The sequence below is a fragment of the Rhineura floridana genome, chromosome 7 (genome assembly GCF_030035675.1).
Source record: "Rhineura floridana isolate rRhiFlo1 chromosome 7, rRhiFlo1.hap2, whole genome shotgun sequence".
Classification (NCBI taxonomy): domain Eukaryota; kingdom Metazoa; phylum Chordata; class Lepidosauria; order Squamata; family Rhineuridae; genus Rhineura; species Rhineura floridana.
Window position 1 is genome coordinate 76,750,463 of NC_084486.1, and position 18,673 is coordinate 76,769,135.

The 18,673-nt window shown below is 43.5% G+C and overlaps 1 long non-coding RNA gene across 1 annotated transcript; it reads right to left on the bottom strand.

Annotated features, from left to right (window-relative positions):
* Positions 1 to 1,051: 1,051 nt before the first annotated feature.
* Positions 1,052 to 18,035, bottom strand: LOC133388429 (uncharacterized). Its single transcript, XR_009763804.1, has 2 exons — positions 17,828 to 18,035; positions 1,052 to 1,636 (listed from the first exon to the last, which is right to left on the bottom strand). It is a non-coding gene; the product is annotated as an uncharacterized LOC133388429 (long non-coding RNA).
* Between the last annotated feature and the right edge of the window lie 638 nt (positions 18,036 to 18,673).

An 18,673-nucleotide genomic window follows, 5' to 3' on the forward strand; every position in this document is an offset into this window, starting at 1 on the left:
ATATCCAGGGATAACCGTATCCCACTGGTTTTCTCCATTCCACCAGGTCTCCGTTATGCTCACTATATCAATGCTCTTCTCTAAGACCAAGCACTCCAGTTCTCCCATCTTGGTTCGGAGGCTCCTAGCATTAGCGTACAGACACTTGTAAGCAGTGTCTCTCTTCAAGTGTCTTTGGCACTTGTGGTTAGGCCTGTGGTAATTTTGCTCTTCTGAATTTATATCCTGTGCCCCTGATCTCACAATGCCTACTTCTAGGCCTACCCCTTTTAAAATTTCATCATTTCTTTGGTTTTTATCGCAGGGGGGAGGTTTATTCCGAACCGGACCTTTCTCAGCTCCTGTCGGGTTTCCCCCCTCAGTCAGTTTAAAAGCTGCTCTGCTCTGGTCAGAGACAGGATTATTTGTGACATTAGGGAGAATGCAATAGAGAAAATGCTGTTGCACTAAGAATATCTCACATGAGGAAAAAACTCTCAAAATATGTAGAGCAGCAGAGGTAGTGAGAGCCCAAGCAAAAGAACTGAGGTCAGTCTGTGTAACAGTGTGCTGCATTTGGGAAGGTCTGTTACAACTGTGGCAAGCACAACCACTTCGCAAAATGTTGCAGGTCGCAAGTACTGAAATCCCAAATGCATGCTCTTGAGCAGAGGCAGGAGGAGCAGTTTTTTATGGATGTAGTGGAATCAGATAGAGAGAAGGGAAAGGACTGGAATCTGCCAGGAAAAGTACAAGGAACAATGATGTCTTTTAAGCTCAATACAGGTGCTCAGGTTAATGTGTTGCCTGAAGAGGATTATGGAAGATTCCAAGACAGACCAAAAATACATCCAACAAGTATTAAACTAACTGGGTATTCTGGAGTAAAGATACCGGCAAAGGGACATTGGATTACCAGCATCAGATACAAAGACCATGTGTACAACCTGGCATTTATAGTTCTTCAACAGGTGACTCCAGTTCTGGGTTTGGCAGCATGTGAGAAGCTTCATCTGATTAAACGGGTACTGGCCATGAAAGCCAATGGAGAACAGGAATAGGAGACATTGAGTTTGAGTTATCACAATATATTTGAAGGACTAGGCTGTTTACCAGGGGAACATACAATCCAAATACATAAATCAGTTTCCATCAGTGATCCATCCATGCAGAAAAGTGCCTTTTGCACTTTGTGACAGAGAGGATGGAGCCTTTACAGGTCATTGAGAAGATTGAGGAACCCACAGAATGAGTGAGCTCTCTAGTCATTGTAGAGAAACCTAATGGCAAGTTACAGGTTTGTTTTGATCCCAGAAGCCTTAACAAAGCTATAAAGAAGGAGCATTTCAAACTTCCCACTAGGGAGGAAATCATGGCACAATTTGCAAATGTTTGCTTTTTCAGCAAACTTTATGCCTCCTCTGGCTTTTGGCAGTTAAAAGTCACAGAGGACAGTCCCTTTGGGAGGTATTCCTTTCTGCTGCTCCCATTTGGTGTGGCTTCAGCACCCAAAGTGTACCATAGAACCATACATACAATATGTGAGCACATTGATGAAGTTGACACCTCAATGGATGATATCATTGTGTGGAGTTCTACCAAAGCTGAACATGATCTGCGGCTTCAGAAGGTCTTATATGCAACAAGAGCAGCAAATCTGAAATTACATAAAGAAAAACGTCTATTTGGGGTCACATTTTTGGGAGATGTGATCTCTACAGAGGGAGTAAAACCTGACAAGAGAAAGGTTGAGGCTATTGAAATGATGCTACAGCCCCAATCCAAGAAAGATATGCAACGATTTCTAGGGATGGTTAATTACCTTGGGAAATTTATACCGAATTTGTCATCTAAAGCATCACCCCTCTGGGCACTTCTTGAACACAAACTGGGATGCACCACAGGAAGCATGGGCCATCTTGAAAAAGGAACTTAACAGAGCCCCTCTCTTAAAGTTCTATGATAGTGGTAAGTCTCTCAAGATATCTTCAGATTCCTCACAGTCTGGGCTGGGTGCAGTGATTATGCAGAACCATGGTGGTAACTCGCAACCAGTGGTGTATGCATCTAAGGCATTGAATGAGGAGAAACCAGGTATGCACAGATTGAAAAAGAGCTGCTAGGTATCCTGTTTGCTTGCCAGAGATTCTACCAGTTTATCTATGGACAAAAAGTGCAAATTGAAACTAACCATAAACCTCTGATAGCATTGTTTGAAAAGCCATTAAATGATTGTACTTGGAGAATCCAAAGGATGATGCTCAAATTACAAAAATATGGCTTGATAGTGTCCTATACACCAGGCAAATTGATGTTTACAGCAGATGCACTGCCCAGGGCAACACAACCTTCTTTGTACCCAGAGCATATTTCAGATATGGAGGTGCAGACATGTGTAGACCTGATAGTACAGTCACTTCCAACAGCTGATAGAAAATTACAGCAAATTTTAGAAACAGAGAATGATTATTATTATTATTTATTACATTTGTATACCTCCCTATAGCCAAAGCTCTCTGGGTGGTTTACAACAATTAAAAACATTAAAAACAAATATACAAATTTAAAAACACTTTTAAAAAACAATTTAAAAACACATGCTAAAATGCCTGGGAGAAGAAGAAAGTCTTGACCTGGCACCGAAAAGATAACAGTGTTGGCACCAGGCACACCTCATCAGGTAGATCATTCCATAATTTGGGGGACACCACTGAGAAAGCGCTCTCCCTTGTTGCCATCCTCCGAGCTTCCCTCGGAGTAGGCACCCAGAGGAGGGCCTTTGATGTTGAGCATAGTGTACGGGTGGGTTCGTTTTGGGGCAGGCGTTTCATCAGGTATTGTGGTCCCAAGAAGTGTAAGGCTTTATAGGTTATAACCAGCACTTTGAATCGAGCTCGGAAGCATACAGACAGCCAATGCAAGCGGAATGATCATGCCATGCGCCTCCTGAAAAAACATATATTTGATGGTTGGCCACAGGAGTGCAGCAGCTGTGATCCAAGCCTATGGGAGTACTGGAACTGCAGACATGACCTCTCAGTGATAGATGGGCTGATTTTCAAAGGCAGCAAGGTAGTGATTCCAAGGACCCTCCAGCATGAAATGCTCAGAAAGATCCATGAAGATCATCTTGGAATTGAAAAATGTAAGAAGAAGGTATGGGAGGTAGTGTATTGGCCATGGATTAATCAGGATATTGCTAACACAGTAGCAAACTGTTCACTTGTTTAAAGTTCCAGCCATCCCAGCAGGTGGAACCTCTGCATTCTCACCCTGTTCCAGAGAACTGATCTCTGTATGTTGAATTGATGAGCATACTTGATAGTTACTGATTATTACTCCCTGTATCCAGAGATCTGCAATCTGAATGGTACAAGAAGTGCATCAGTGTTTGCAAGGCATGGAATCCCATGTGAAGTTTTTAGTGACAATACACCTCAGTTTCCCAGTTCAGAGGTTAAGCAGTTTGCAAAGGATTGGGACTTCCGTCACAGTACATCCAGTCCCAATTACCCCCAATCCAACGGCCTTATTGAAAGGTCCATCCAAACAGCTTAAGGACAGGCTTTTCAACATAATTGTCGGGATCGCCGAGCATTCCCAGTGATCCAGATGCTCCAGCAAGTGGAAATGGGACAGACTGTACATCAACACCTCTTGTATGTTCATAGGAGCAGAAAGAAAAACAAGTTGTTCCCCAGAATGACGTTATGGAAGATAAGGGGAAGAAATATGAGATGCCTGGGCAGTCAGAAAGGAAGGTGAAAGCTCCACAGAGACTTATAGAAACTTGCTGAGAAGCCTGGGACAAAACCTCACTTTAAAGTGATGTGCTAGTAACCTCTCCTGTACAGAATTTAGTTCTTTTTTGTCTGTTGGTATTTGTTACTTTGGTTGAGAAAAGGGAAGAGGTGGTGATTGTAGTAATTTAGAGACATTTTCTTACAAGAAACATTGGGATGGGAGTTTAGAGATGATCCCTGAAGAATGGAGTGAGGGGGTGGAGCCTGGTTGACTGAAGAAGCTTGAGGAGAAAAAATGGTGTTGTAACTGCTACTTAATAAAACTATCTTGTTAACTGTTGGCTCTATATATTGAACCCAAACATATTACAACAACCTCACCCATATAGTCACAGGCAGGTTTGGCATCATACAAACAACATCATCTAATACAAACACTAATGCAAACCACAAAATGCCTGGGAGAAAATATAAGTTTTTACCTGGTGCCTAAAAAATGTCAATGAAGGTGCCAGGCGGACCTCACTGGGGAGCACTTCCACAGATGGGGAACCACAACTGAAAAGGCCCTCTCCCTTGTCACCACCCTCCAAGCCTCCCTCAGAGAAGGGACCTGGAGAAGGGCCTCAAAATAAGATCTAAGGGTCCAGATAGGATCATGTTGGGAGAGGCATTTCAGAAAATATTGGGCTCCTGAGCCGTAAAGGACTTTGTAAGTAAAAACCAGCACTTTGAATTGGGCTCAGAGGTGTACAGGCAACCAGTGTAACTGGAACAGATTTGGTGTTATATGATCTGTTCACCTTGAACCCATCAACATTTAGGCATCCATATTTTGCACTAATTGAAGCTTCTGAACCATTTTCAAAGGCAGCTCATGTAAAGCACATTGCAATAATCCAACCCTGAGGTTACTAGAGCATAGATTCATGTAGCCAGGTTATCCTTGTCCAGATAGGGTGACAAATGGGCCACCAGCCTAAGCTAGTGGAAAGCACTCGACACCACTGAGGCCACCTGTGCCTCAAGCAACAGCAATGGATCCAGGATAACCCCCAAACTACAAATCAGCTACTTCAAAGGAAATGTGACCCTTGTCTAGAGCAGGCTGCACACCATTCAGGAGGTCAGAGGAACCACCCACCCACCAACAGTCTGGTCTGGATTAAGCTTCAGTTTATTGGCCCTCATCCAGTCAATTATCACAACCAAATACTGATTCAGCACATCCACTGCTTCACCTGCAGAAGACAAAAAGGAGAAATAGAGCCACTTGTCATCAGCATGCTGATGGCAACGCATTCCAAAACTCTGTATGACCCCACTCAGAGATGTAGATGTTAAACAACATGAGAGACAGAACTGACCCCTGTGGGACCCCATACTGAAGAACCCATAGAGCCAAGCAATGCTCCCCAAGAACCACTTTCTGGAGCTGGCCATCCAAGCAGGACCAAATGTGGTATCCCCAACACCCACCTCAGACAGTCTCCCCAGAAGCACACCATGGCCAATGGTATCAGAAGCTGCTGAAAGATCAAGGGGGATCAACAGAGTCACACTCCCACCATCTCCCTTCCAACACAGGTCATCATACCAGGCAACCAAAGCAGTTTCTGAACCAAATCCAGGCTTGATTCCTGATTGAAATAGATCTAGAAAAGCTTCCTCCTCCAAGAATACCTGGGTCTGGCTTGCAACCCTCTCAAGATCCTTGCCCAGAAATGGGCAAAGAAACTAGTCTCTTGGGTCCAGGGAAAGATTATTCCTTCAGGCAGCCTGGGACCACTTCTTATTTGAGAGAAGCATTAATTATCTCTCTGGCCATCCTGCTATTGCCTCCCTGCCAGATTTTATCAGCCATGAAGGGCAAGGGTCCAAGACACAAGCGGTTGCATGAACCCAACCTTGTCCACGTCCTCAGGCTGCAGCAACTGAAACTCATCCAATGACATCGGACAAGAAAGCACTCCAGAAACCGCACTCAGATCATCAGCATTAACAATGGAGTCCAGATTCTGGCAAATAGGAGTGATTTTATCCTCAAAATGCTTAGCAAAATGTCACAGTGGGCTTTACCACCTCCCTAGACCCAATATGTATTCACTCTAAAATCTCTGCTGGAGAGCCATCTGAGGATGCAGTAGAGGCAGGGAAGTAGGTTTTCTTCACCACCTTCACAGCCACTGAGTAGACTCAGACATGGGTACCCTTAGCCAGCTTAAACAGCTTTGCTGGACAGCAAGCTGAGTACCCAATGGAGATGATGTAAGTTTTCTTCTCCACCTACACTGCTGTTGAGTAGGCTTGAACATGAGCACGTACCAGTGTTTGATTACATTTGTTGGGCATTTTTCTCCAGCTGCACTCAAACCATTTCCCTTCTCACTTCATTGCTCTTAGCTCCAGGGTATATCATGGAGCTTTCTGAGCTATGCCAGTTGGGAGACGACTTTCAGGTGCAATCGCATCAATCGCCCAGGTCATCTCTGTATTCTACAGATCAGCCAGGGCTTCAACAGAAGTGCCAGCCATACCACCAGGTAAACTCCCCAGTGCCCTCATTAGTTTTTGGGAGCAGACCATCTTAATAGGTCCCCCAGCCCTGCAGAGGGAAAAGGCCACTGTGAATCTAAAACTCAACAGCAGGTGATCTGACCTCAACACAGGGACTGTTTTTATGTCCCCACCTTCAGATCACCCTCTCCCTACCTGACTGAGAAAACCAAATCCAGAGTGTGTCCTATGATATGTGTTGGCCAAATGACATGTTGGGGCAGCCCCATGGTTGTCATGGAGACCATGAAGTCCTAAACAGCCCCTGACAGAGCGGACCTGGCATGAATGTTGATATCTCCCAAGACTAACAGTAATGGGATCCTCAACACTACATCTGAGACCACATCTGTCAGCTCAGGTAGGGAGGCTGTTGGGCAGTAGGGTGGATGGTACACCAACACAATCCCCAGTCTGTACCTTGTACACTCCAGATTGGTGCTCAGACTAACAGGGAGCCTGGAGAGCAAGATGGTATTCCTATAGACCACAACCCCCCCTCCCTGGCATTCAAGCCTACCCTGATGCTGAACCAAGTACCTGGGTGGGCACAACTGGGAGAGGCTGACCCCACCTTGCTCTCCCACCCAGGTCTTGGTTATACACACCAGGTCAACATCCTCATCCTCAGTTAAATTGTGGATGAGAGAGATTTTATTATGGATTGACCTGACAATTACAGCAGCAAGCAGAGATCCCTTTGGCTGGAAAAAGGGTCAGAACACAGCACAAGCTGTAACTGTCTGTGTCATGGTCCAGAGTTCAGTTGTCTGGACAGACTTCCCCTCAACTGGCTCACCATTGACCCAACGCCATATGTCCCCTTACCTGAGACCACTAGAATTGGGCTCCCCCCTGCTACCCCAGAGCAGTCCAAAATTCTCCTGCCCACATGATAAACTAAAACAGCAACTCCTGGCTGCCAAAGCAAAAAACAATTCCTCGCCGACCTTCCAGCAGATAAAAAATAAAAATAAATCATAAACATAAATATAAACCCCCTCCCCAGCCCAAGGCCAGCTGTGCTCTCCTGGGAATTCCAGCCCTCCCCACCCAGGAGTCTTAGCCTCAAAGTTGGCTGCTGCAAAGCCCAACAACAACAGCATAGGTCCCCTCCCAAAAAAATATGTATATATTTGCAGTATTTATATACAGCCTTTCAGCAGGAATGTGCTCCTAGCACATCAACAAAAGACTTAAAAAAACATTCTAATCTACATCTGTTCCCTAAACTTCCAGGATCAAACTGCAAATCTGATCTTAAAGGGAAGTGTGACCCCATCCACTGAACTCAATGGGATTTATTTCTGAATAGGCATGTTTAGGATTGCACAGACACTCATTCTGGGAGGTTGTCACCACACCTCAGTCTGAGGAAAAGGAGAAGTAGAGCTGGGTAATTGTGATGACAGCTGCACTCTACACTTCTGGACAATTTCAGTTAGCAGTTTCATTTGATTATTATAATGCATGGGAGACTGGACATGAAGAATCTCATAGGATAATTCCTAATGAGAAGAACAACAGCACCAGTTTCTGGAAGCTTCTCTGCAGGTAGCTATAGAACTATGGCAAAGAAGCACCTCCAGCTACCAACCCATGAAGTCTATCCAGAAGAATGCTATCATTAATGGGACTGAATGCCACTGAAAGGTCCTCCCTTTCATTTGCTGTCACTAACCAAGATCAAGGTCAACTGAGATGTTTTGGTATATAGTCCAAGAACACTGGTCAAGTACATTGTCAGGTGAAATCAGCTGAAGCTATTCTAAACAACTGCAACAAGTAGAGGAGAAGGAGCTTTCAGATTTTCTGAGACTAACATGATAGCAAAGTCAGAGTGACTTTCCCTACAAAACACTTCACAAAATAGTGACCTCAAAGTAGAACATTCACAGCTACATGGGTTCAACACCAGATGGCTACAGCCTGCAAAAGCCCTTATAATACTGAGAAAATCTCTAGTCATCAGCATTGGCAGATGCAATATTAGCGGAGAAGGAAAGCTTCTTCCCTGTCAACACCATCACAGAATAGGCCTTCAAATCGGCTCTAACCTATATTCAGTAAGATTTGTCCCATGTATTCTGCCCCTTGCACTCTGTTTATTACCCCAGGCCATTTCATCTCTAGCAACTCCTTCAAAAGCCAAGGAGCTACCTTAACTGTGGCCAGCAGGAGAAGGCATCTAGCAGCAACCATGTCAACTGGACAATTCCCTATTCCAGGAATCAGTGGAGCTTCAAAAGAGGAGGGAGGGTCAAACTGGCTCAAAATACCCAAGAGTAGACTGGAAATCTACAGTATCCAGCATTCTAATAGGTTACCCACCCCCACAGAGCTTATCATGTAATCATCTGTCCATGACAATTGAGTCACATATGGTTCCCACCACCACCTTCCTCTCATTTACTTTGTTTCTTCAAACTGAGTATACAACAACTTGTGTAATGTATTGAACTAGATAGGCACTAGGACAGCCTCAGACAGTGTCAGAAGCTACTAGAAACTATGTGCAGCTGCATTGCATGGTACTTCTGGCCCTGGTCTGGCTCAAACCAGGCTACCCAGGGCCGGTGCCAAAGGGAGGCCAGGTCGGGCCCTGGCCAAGGGCCCTTGAAGGTCCCCTCATTAGGGTGGGAGAGTAGCACTGCCTTTCCACCATCCACGGCAGGGTCCCTGCTGCGGTTCACAGGGACAGAGCTTCCAGGCCGCCTGCCCGCTTGCTCCACCTACCTCTGTCCTGTGTTCTGTCGCTGTGCGTACTGTGCATGCAGGGCCATCAGCCAAGATGGTGGCAGAGGCTTCTTTAAGAGGCTGATGCCCCCGCCACCATCTTGGTTGATGGCAGACATGTGCACACATGTAGCATACAGCGCATGCGTGCCATCAACCAAGATGGCGGCAGGGGCATCAGTCCCTTAGAGAAGCCTCTGCCGCCATCTTGGTTGATGGTAGCCCTGCGCGCACAGCATGCGCAGCAGCAAAACACAGGAGAGAGGTAGGTGGAACAGGCAGGAGCTGAGCACCTGGGGCAGGCTGGTGTCCAAGGGCCCAGGCATGCCTAGCGTCGGCCCTGAGGCTACCCATTAGAACCTTCTGGGCAGAAAGGAGTGTGTAGGGTTTTAATGTTTTTGATTGCTGTAAACCGCCCAGAGATCTTCAGCTATGGGGCAGTATACAAGTGCAATAAATAAATAAATAAATAAAATAGGGTTTCCTATTCCTGCTGAGCTTTACCTGAGCAAGGTGGTATGTCTGAACTCTGGTGTGTTACCATAACTGTTGTTACTTTTCAGTTGTGACCTCTGGTTTGTTCCTCAGTCCTGCCTCCTGCTTTGTCTTTTGCTTCTAGCTTGCTCTTCAATCCTGATTCAGCCCTTCTGGTTCTCAGATCCTGAATCACCTCAGACTACTGCCCATGACCCAGGCCTGACATCCAGGAGTCATGATGACCATAAAATCTTGAGCTAGACCTGACCAGACCAAGGACAATTGGCATGGATGATAAAAGCCTGAGGGTTCCCAGCATGACTCAAAAACTTCAGTCAAGGACATTGTTAGGCAGCAGATGGTTGATACAAGAAAATTCTGAGTCTGTTCATATTGCCCAAGTATTTATTTATTTATTTGTTGCATTTGTATACCGTCCCATAGCCAAAGCTCTCTGGGCGGTTTACAACAATTACAAGTACAAATGCATAATAAATAAAATCTGTCAGAAGGTGTGCCCACTGAGCATGATGGAATATTTTTGGACCACAAAGACTCCGTGTCCCGAACCAGCCTCTCTGTGCTGATGCTGCATCGGAGTACCCAACTGGAGGCCGAAAATGTAGTAAACATATCTCAAATGCAATATTTATTTATTTATTTATTGCATTTAAAATTGTGTTTTAAATTGTTTTTAAAATATGTGTTTTAAAGTGTATATTTGTTTTAATGTTTTTGATTGCTATAAACCATCCAGAGAGCTTCAGCTATGTGGCTGTATACAAGTGCAATAAATAAATAAATAAATTTATATACCGCCTCATAGCCGAAGCTCTCTGGGTGGTTTACAACAATTAAAAACATTAAAAACAAGTATACAAATTTAAACTACACCAAATTAAAACTCATAAAAACCGATAGGCAAGTTAAAAACACATGCTATTCAAATGCTGTTAATAAAATGCCTGGGAGAAGAGGAAAGTCTTGACCTGGCACTGAAAAGATAACAGTGTTGGCGCCAGGTGCACCTCATCAAAAAAATGTTTCCATAATTGGGAGGCCACCACTGAGAAGGCCCTTTCTCTTGATGCCAGACTCCCAGCTTCCCTCGCCTTAGGCACCCGGAGGAAAACCCTTGATGTTGAGCTTAGTGTATGGATGGGTTTGTGTCAGGAGAAGCATTCCATCAGGTATTGTGGTCCCAAGCTGTGTAAGGCTTTGTAAGTTAAAACCAGCACCTTGAATCGGGCTTGGAAACATACAGGCAGCCAATGCAAGCGGGCCAGAATTGGTTTTATATGTTCGAACCATCTGGTCCCTGTTACCAATCTGGCTGCTGCATTTTGCACAAGCTGCAATTTCTGAACTGTCTTGAACGGCAGCCCCACATGGAGCCCATTGTAGTAATCTAACTTGGAGATTACCAGAGCATGGACAACTGAAGCCAGGTTATCCCTGTCCAGATAGAGGCGTAGCTGGGCCACCAACTGGAGCTGGTAGAAGGTACTCCGTGCCACCGAGGCTACCTGAGCCTCAAGTGACAGAGATGGTTCTAGGAGAACCCCCAAGCTACAAACCTGCTCCTTCAGGGGGAGTGCAACCCCATCCAGGACAGGTTGGACATCCACCATCCAGTCAGAAGAACCATACACTAGCAGCATCTCAGTCTTGTCTGGATTGAGCCTCAGTTTATTAGCCCTCATCCAGTCCATTGTCGCAGCCAGGCACGGGTTCAGCACATTGACAGCCTCACCTGAAGAAGATGAAAAGGAGAAATAGAGCTTCGTGTCATCAGCGTACTGATGGCAATGCACTCCAAAACTCCGGATGACCAAACCCAACAGTTTCATGTAGATGTTGAACAGCATGGGGGACAGAACTGACCCCTGTGGAACCCCATACTGGAGAATCCATGGGGCCAAGCAATGTTCCCCAAGCACCACCTTCTGGAGCTGACCTGCCAAGTAGGAGTGGAACCACTGCCATGCAGTCCCTCCCACTCTCAACTCAGCCAGTCATCCCAGAAGGATACCATGGTCAGTGGTATCGAAAGCCGCTGAGAGATCAAGGAGAATAAACAGAGTCACACTCCCCCTGTCTCTTTTCCAATAGAGGTCATCATATAGGGCGACCAAGGCTGTTTCCGTGCCAAAACCAGGCCTGAAACCTGACTGAAATGGATCCATCCAAGAGTGTCTAGAGCTGGGCTGCAACCGCTCTTTCAAGTACCTTGCCCAGGAATGGAATATTTGCCACCAGCCTATAGTTATTAAGATTTTCTGGGTCCAGGTAGGGTATCTTCAGGAGTGGTCTCACTACCACCTCTTTCAGGCGGCCAGGGACCACTCCCTCTTGTTGAGAGGCATTAGAGAGGCATTAATCACTTCCCTGGCCCAGCTGGCTGTTCCATCCCTGCTAGCTTTTATTAGCCAAGAAGGGCAAGGATCCAGTGCAGAAGTGGTTGTATGAACCTGTCCAAGCACTTTGTCAACATCCTCAAGCTGTAGCAACTGAAACTCATCCAAGAAATCAGGACAAGGCTGTCCTCTGGATACCTCACTTGATTCGCTTGCTATAACACTGGAGTCTAAGTCCTGGCAGATGCTAAAGATTTTATCCTGGGAGTGCCTAGCAAATTCATTACAGCAGGCCTCAGATCGTTCTACCATGTCCTTGGGGACTGCATGTAATAGCCCCCACACATTTCTGAAGAGCTCCAATGCTTTTATATAAAACAATGTATATATAAAAGCATTGGAACATAGGAAGCTGCTTTATACTGAGTCAGACCATTGGTCCATCTAGCTCAGTATTGTCTACTGACTGGCAGCAGCTGTCCAGGATTTCATCCATTCCAATGGATGGATATAGAAAGTAGAGTCCCCTGAGGGTTAGTGTTGGGACCTGTGCTTTTTAACTTGTTCATAAATGATCTAGAGTTAGGGGTGAGTAGAGATGTGGCCAATGATGATACTAAATTGTTCAGGGTTGTTAAAACCAAAAGATATTATGAAGAGCTCCAAAAGGACTTCTCCAACCTGAGTGGATGGGCGGTAAAATGGCAAATGCAAGTTAATGTGAGCGAATATAAAGTGATGCATGTTGGGGCAAAAAAATGTTAATTTCACATATATGCTCATGAGGTCTGCACTGGCAGTGACTGTTCAAGAATGAGACCTTGGGACTGTAATGGGTAGCTCAATAAAGATGTCAACCCAGTGTGCAGCAGCTGTGAAAAGGGCAATATCCATGCTAGAGATCATTAGGAAAGGTATTGGAAATATAACTGCTGATATCATAATGCCATAGTATAAATCTATGGTGCGACCGCATTTGGAATACTGTGTACAGTTCTGGTCACCTCACCTCAAAAGGGATATTGTAGAGTTGGAAAAGGTTCAAAAAAGGGCAACCAGGATATCAAGCGGATGGAGTGACTCCCCTATGAGAAACGTTTGCAGCATTTGAGGCTTTTTAGTTTAGAGAAAAGGCAAGGAAAAGGTGACATGATAGAAGTTTATTCAAATTCATGGCGGATAATGGTATCAAAGACTACTAGCCATAATGGCTATGCTCTGCTTCCACAGTTGGAGGCAGTATGCTTCTGAATACTAATTGCTGGAAACAGCAGCGGGTAAGAGTGCTCTTGTGCTCAGGTCCTGCTTGTGGGCTTCCCATGGGCAGCTGGTTGGCCAGTGTGAGAACAGGATACTGGACTAAATGGGCCACTGGCCTGATCCAGTAGACTCTTCTTATGTTCAGAAAAGGAACATTCCCAGCCCTACCTGGTGCTGGGAATTGAACCTGGAACCTTCTGCATGCAAGGCATGCCTTGCCACTGAACTATAAATATACACAATATATATCTATGCTTTTTAACAAACCTGTTCAGTTTTCTTCTACCAGTACAGGGCTTTTTTAAAAAAAAAATGAAATGAATTACTCAATCTTTGTTGGGCTTAAAAGATCTCACAGCTTTCACTTATACTCCAGAGAGAAATCTGCATCATTGCCACATCCTCTCAGGCAATTTATTCTGTGTCATCCTAACTTTTTCCTTCTGATCAATCTGTTCTGATTCATGAAAAGGTGTTTCAGACACTCAATAATCTAGACTAGGATGTAATAACCTTACTGTTACCTGGAAGGAACTCTGACACATCCACAGGATACATTGTCTGCAATTTCCTTAGATTTTCAAGGTTATTTTTATTTTTTAAAAGTGTATAGCTCTAGAACAGCTTCAATAAGGAGATGCAAGTGGGATTTCTTAGGGTTCCAGCCACACCCACTTTCAGAATAATCCATTTCCCCCTTCACAGTTTTCTACCCCTCCTCCCACAAATACCGTGTCCTGTGGCTACTAAGCATACTCAGTCCTCCTCACTGGGTTCTTTTTTAGGAGGGGGGAGTTGCTCAAGCTGTGTTCACATTTATCAGTGTTGTGTCTTATGAGGGTGTTATTGAACAAACAAAAGAAAATACATCTTCATATAATGCCTAATCAATCCATGGAATTGACTGCTGCAAGTTGTAGTAATGGCCACTCTCTTATATGTCTTTTAAAATGGATGGGAAGGAGGGATGAAGGATATCTATCTATCAACAGCTATGAGCAATGAAAGCTAAATGGAGCCTTCATGTTCGGAGCCAATATATCTGTGAATACAAATTGCTGGGGATAAACAAAAAGGGAAAGCTGTTATCTTCATGTCCTGCATATTGACTTCCCAGAAATATATGGCTTGCCACTGATAGAAACCAAATGCTAGACTAGAGATACAGCAGAGCTCTTCTTGTGTGTTAATGTAGCCTTTAGTTCAGTGGAAGCCAGTGACTCCACCTCAGTGGGGCAGTGGAATCCGCTCCAGGTTTCAGTGTGAACTTTCAAGAATATGTCCTGCTCCCTGAAAGTTCAGACTAAAACCTCAAGCATATTCTACTGCCCCACTAACATGAAGCCACCAGCTGCCACTGTTTAGTTGTCTTTTTTCTCCATTTGCTTTCATCACAAATGATTCCTTATAAAAACAGAATTGTATATGAGCCTGCCTCAGGGTTGTCAGATAAAACAGCAGCATCTTCCTTATGATGAATTTTTCACTCTTTAAACACATGTTGATTGTCATATTTTGAAATTAATGTGAAATTGAATATATATTTCCATATGGCTATTGTTAGTAATGTGGGATTCTGGTCAACTATCATTCATTACTAATATTAAGGTTTGAGGGCTGATTGTCCTCCAGGACTGGGATTTTTTATGGCTTTAATAATATTTCACATGTTTTGCATTTCAAACATTTGACAAACACTCAAGACTCATTCACTATGCTTTCCTGAGGTGCTGCACAGTTTTGTTTTCTTAACCCACTGTGTAAACTCTGATCCATCTTCAGAAAACCCTTTTTCTTCTATAAAAGAATAGGCATGGACAATCAGAATGTAAATTTTCACAAGAATTTTGCAGCAATGATTCATAAGCAGGAATGGACAAGAATCTAATCTCCACAGAACTAATAATAATAATAATAATAATAATAATAATAATAATAATAAAAACATGCACTGTGATTTCTAATGTAACACTTTCACATCACTTCTTCCATAGGTATTTTTCTATGGAAGGAAAGATCATCACCAATATAAAAATGTTTCACTCCTTTAAAAGATCACTTTAAAAGATAACCAAGATGAGGCCATATGTACTTTTTTCAGGGGGGAATTCCAGAGATATGGGACCACCACTGAAAAGGCCCTGTCTCTAGTGCCCACCAGTCTGATGGACCTTGATAGCAGGTCTAGAAACCCAGCTTCTGATCTTAAGGCTCAGGCAGGTTCATACAATTACAAGCAGTCCTTTAAATAACATGATCTCAAACTATTTTGGCCTTTAAAGTTCACATCATCATCATCATCATTCATCTTTCACATAAGTCTCAATGTGATTTACAATCATTCAATGAAAACAATAGGATTTAAAACAATATAAAAAACAACTGAACAATACAAATAAACACCCAAGGCAGAGACCTAGAAAGAAAAATGTTTCATCCAGCTGGAAAAGTTTATAGAAGCAAACATGCCTTCTGTTGTTTCCATAAAGTACAAATAGTTGGCTCCTAATATGACTTGCATGTGAACTATCTCCACTGCTATATTTGAGAGCAGATGGTAAGAAAGTTTTATCTATGGCAGGGGTGGCTAACCTGTGGTCCTCCAGATGTTGCTAGAGTACAACTCCCACATCCTCTGAGCATTTCTTATGCTACATGGGGCTGATGGGAGTTGGAGTCCAACAACATTTGGAGGGCCATGGGTTAGCCACCCCTGTTCTGATTCAACATACATGCAAGTCCTTTTGTTGATGTGGCAGTCATTGAAAGAGGAACATGCTGTTCACTTATCCCAATTAACCTGGCACTGATTCTAGGTATGCATATCACATTTAGAGCCAGACAGAAGAATGCTATCCCTAATCAGAGGTATGTTTGAAATGCAGCAAGCAAAATATGAAAGAATTATGACCAATCCACATGAAAAATAAGCATTCAGAGGTAAGACTTCTTTCTTATGTTTTTGAGTTTTCTGAGTCTGTGCAGTTTTTTGCATTGACAGTATTAGTACTTCAAAGTTAAGTTACATGGTAGGCCGGAGGTCACAACCTGATTGTAAAGAAAAAGGCAGCTCTTATGAAGAGAAACAAACATAGAGCACATTTGAAACCCAGTACTTTCTCTCAAGTCAGTCAATAGCATCTGAATTTAACCCAGCTCTGTAATTCTTAAGGCAATGCTCTGTGATTTCCATGAATATGTCATAGAAAACAATGATACCACTTCACAGATTCTGTTTTACAGTAAACAGCAAATCTGTTATTTTAACTAATAAAGTAATAGAGAGCCCAAAGCTAAATGAAAGAACACAGGGTGAACAAAGCGCAGTGACACCTGGGAGTGGCAGCATGCTTGCCAAGATCAATATAGTCAATTTCATGTACAGAAGACTTGGTATCTGGAAGTTTGCATTTAACACAAGAGTAGATATGTTAAATCATGCATGGGAAACATATCAAGCTTGGGCTGCTCTTACCACTAAACATCCTAGGTAGTACATAATTTTCTTCTCCCAGTGCTCCTTGATACATGTGCTCTTGCTGCTTGGGAACAGCAATGGTGAAGGAAGGTTGTTATAAAAAAGGCAAAGGAACATGCAAGCCAGTTGTAGTTGGAAGATTTCTGGGGACTGAACTTAGAAATAGCATGAGATGCAGGTAACTAAGGAAAAGTACCTTGATGGGGCCTGGGGTTCAAGTCTCACTGTGGGAAGAGGTACCAATTCACTTGAATTAATTCATATAAAGGGGAAAGAGGCATTTGAAAACATGAAGGACAAGTGATGAGCATCCACCAGGGGAGCTATCATTGCCTGCTTGTTGAAACATTTCTACTAAAAACACCAGCATACATGGGGCAAATGCACTTGCTGCATAAAATGTTAAGTGGCCTTAAGACCACCTAATCCTGTTCATAATGCAGGCCTCTCAATAAAGGCTCTGAGGTCCTGTCAGATACATAGTGTATTGAGAATATGGTGAGTATATTGTGTGCACACAGGTTGATGTATAATGAAGGATCAACCAACCTTCTATAAAGAGGGAAAGTGAACAAAATTTAAAAGGGTGAGTGAAAAGAAGAAACATAAGAAGTTTGTGGATCCAGAGAATGTAGTGGCCCAAAAAAGCAAAGGAATTTAGGAGGGGGCTCCAAACCTGCATTAGTCTTCCAGGAGAACTATTTTTCAAAAGTTCACCAGCCCAACTCCTTTATCTGTGAGCCTTGAAAACATAAAAATGCCAAAAGTGCTGTAATCCGCGTGTACCTTTCATGTTCTACACAGTAAGCCTGAAAGGACCTGCCACTATCTGACTCCTCCATTCAGTCCTTGGAAGTTGAACATAAATCAAGCAGCAGCTTTGAAGCTGTTCGATGCGGAGGCGTCTCAGCAGAACAAGGCGTTCTTGTCGTAGAGAAGAAAGTATTGTTCAAGAGAGAGTGAAAAGAATGAAAGCGGGGCTAATTCTCTGGCTCTTCACCACTGTAACCATGCTCAAACATACAGAAGTTAGAAAGATTTGGGAAGCCTCATTTGAGATCATTACACATCAGTAAAGCTGCACAAGGAAATAGGCATGTTTGGGAGTTTCAACCTTTATATCTTCTATCCAGAAAGAAGACCAGGACATCCAATAAAGCTTCCATTATTTTAAAACAACAGCAATGAAAACGTGGCTCTGACTATTCACACAACCAGGGGCTTTTAGATCACATACGTACCACAGTGTTTGTGGATTGGTTCTTTTGTCCCATTCTCTGCATTCCATTCCATGGCTAGTATTCTCCAATGTTCATTGCTTTTGCAGTCTCTGCTCCTCCCCTTCCTCCCATCTCTTCCTGTCTTTGCTTCTCAGTTAATTAGTAACGGCTCCCTCAGTGGAAGCTGCATGGCTACTTCAGCATGTATGACTTTACCTTAAGTTTTTCTTGTTCTTTTAATTACCAGTCTTCACAGACCAGTTGTTTCAGCACACCACTGCTCGCTCGCTCTGTCTCTCTGTCTCTGTCTTTCTCTGTATGTAGTCTAACACTTGATTTCCATGAGTTTGTCACCTATGCAGCACAGAGCGTAAATGTGTAGAGCTTATATACATGTAAGATCTGAAGGAGAGCTGATAAATACATGAATAGGAACAAAGTAAGCAGGCTTATACCAAGTCAGAATACTAGGCCATCTAGTGTTTTATTATCTAAACTGACTGGCAGTAGCTCTTCCGGGTTTCAGAAAGGGGTGGTTCCGAGCCCTACCTGAAGATGCCAGAGGCTGTACTTGGGACCTTCTGCATGCAGAACTTGTAATCTGTCACTGAGCTACAGCCCTTGACATCATAATCTCTTTGCCCAATTGGCCATGTGGCCATGACTCTGAACGTATCTATGTCAAGTGTAGTGTTATTTTTAATATGTAATACACATTTAGGGAACTAGCAGCACAAAAGAAGACAATCTTATTGAAGCTGAGACCCACAGCTGATACAGCAACCAACCTTGATATCCTAAAAATGTAAGACCACTAAATTGAATATTTTATCAAGGCTAGGTCTAATCTAGACTCAGTCCACCCTA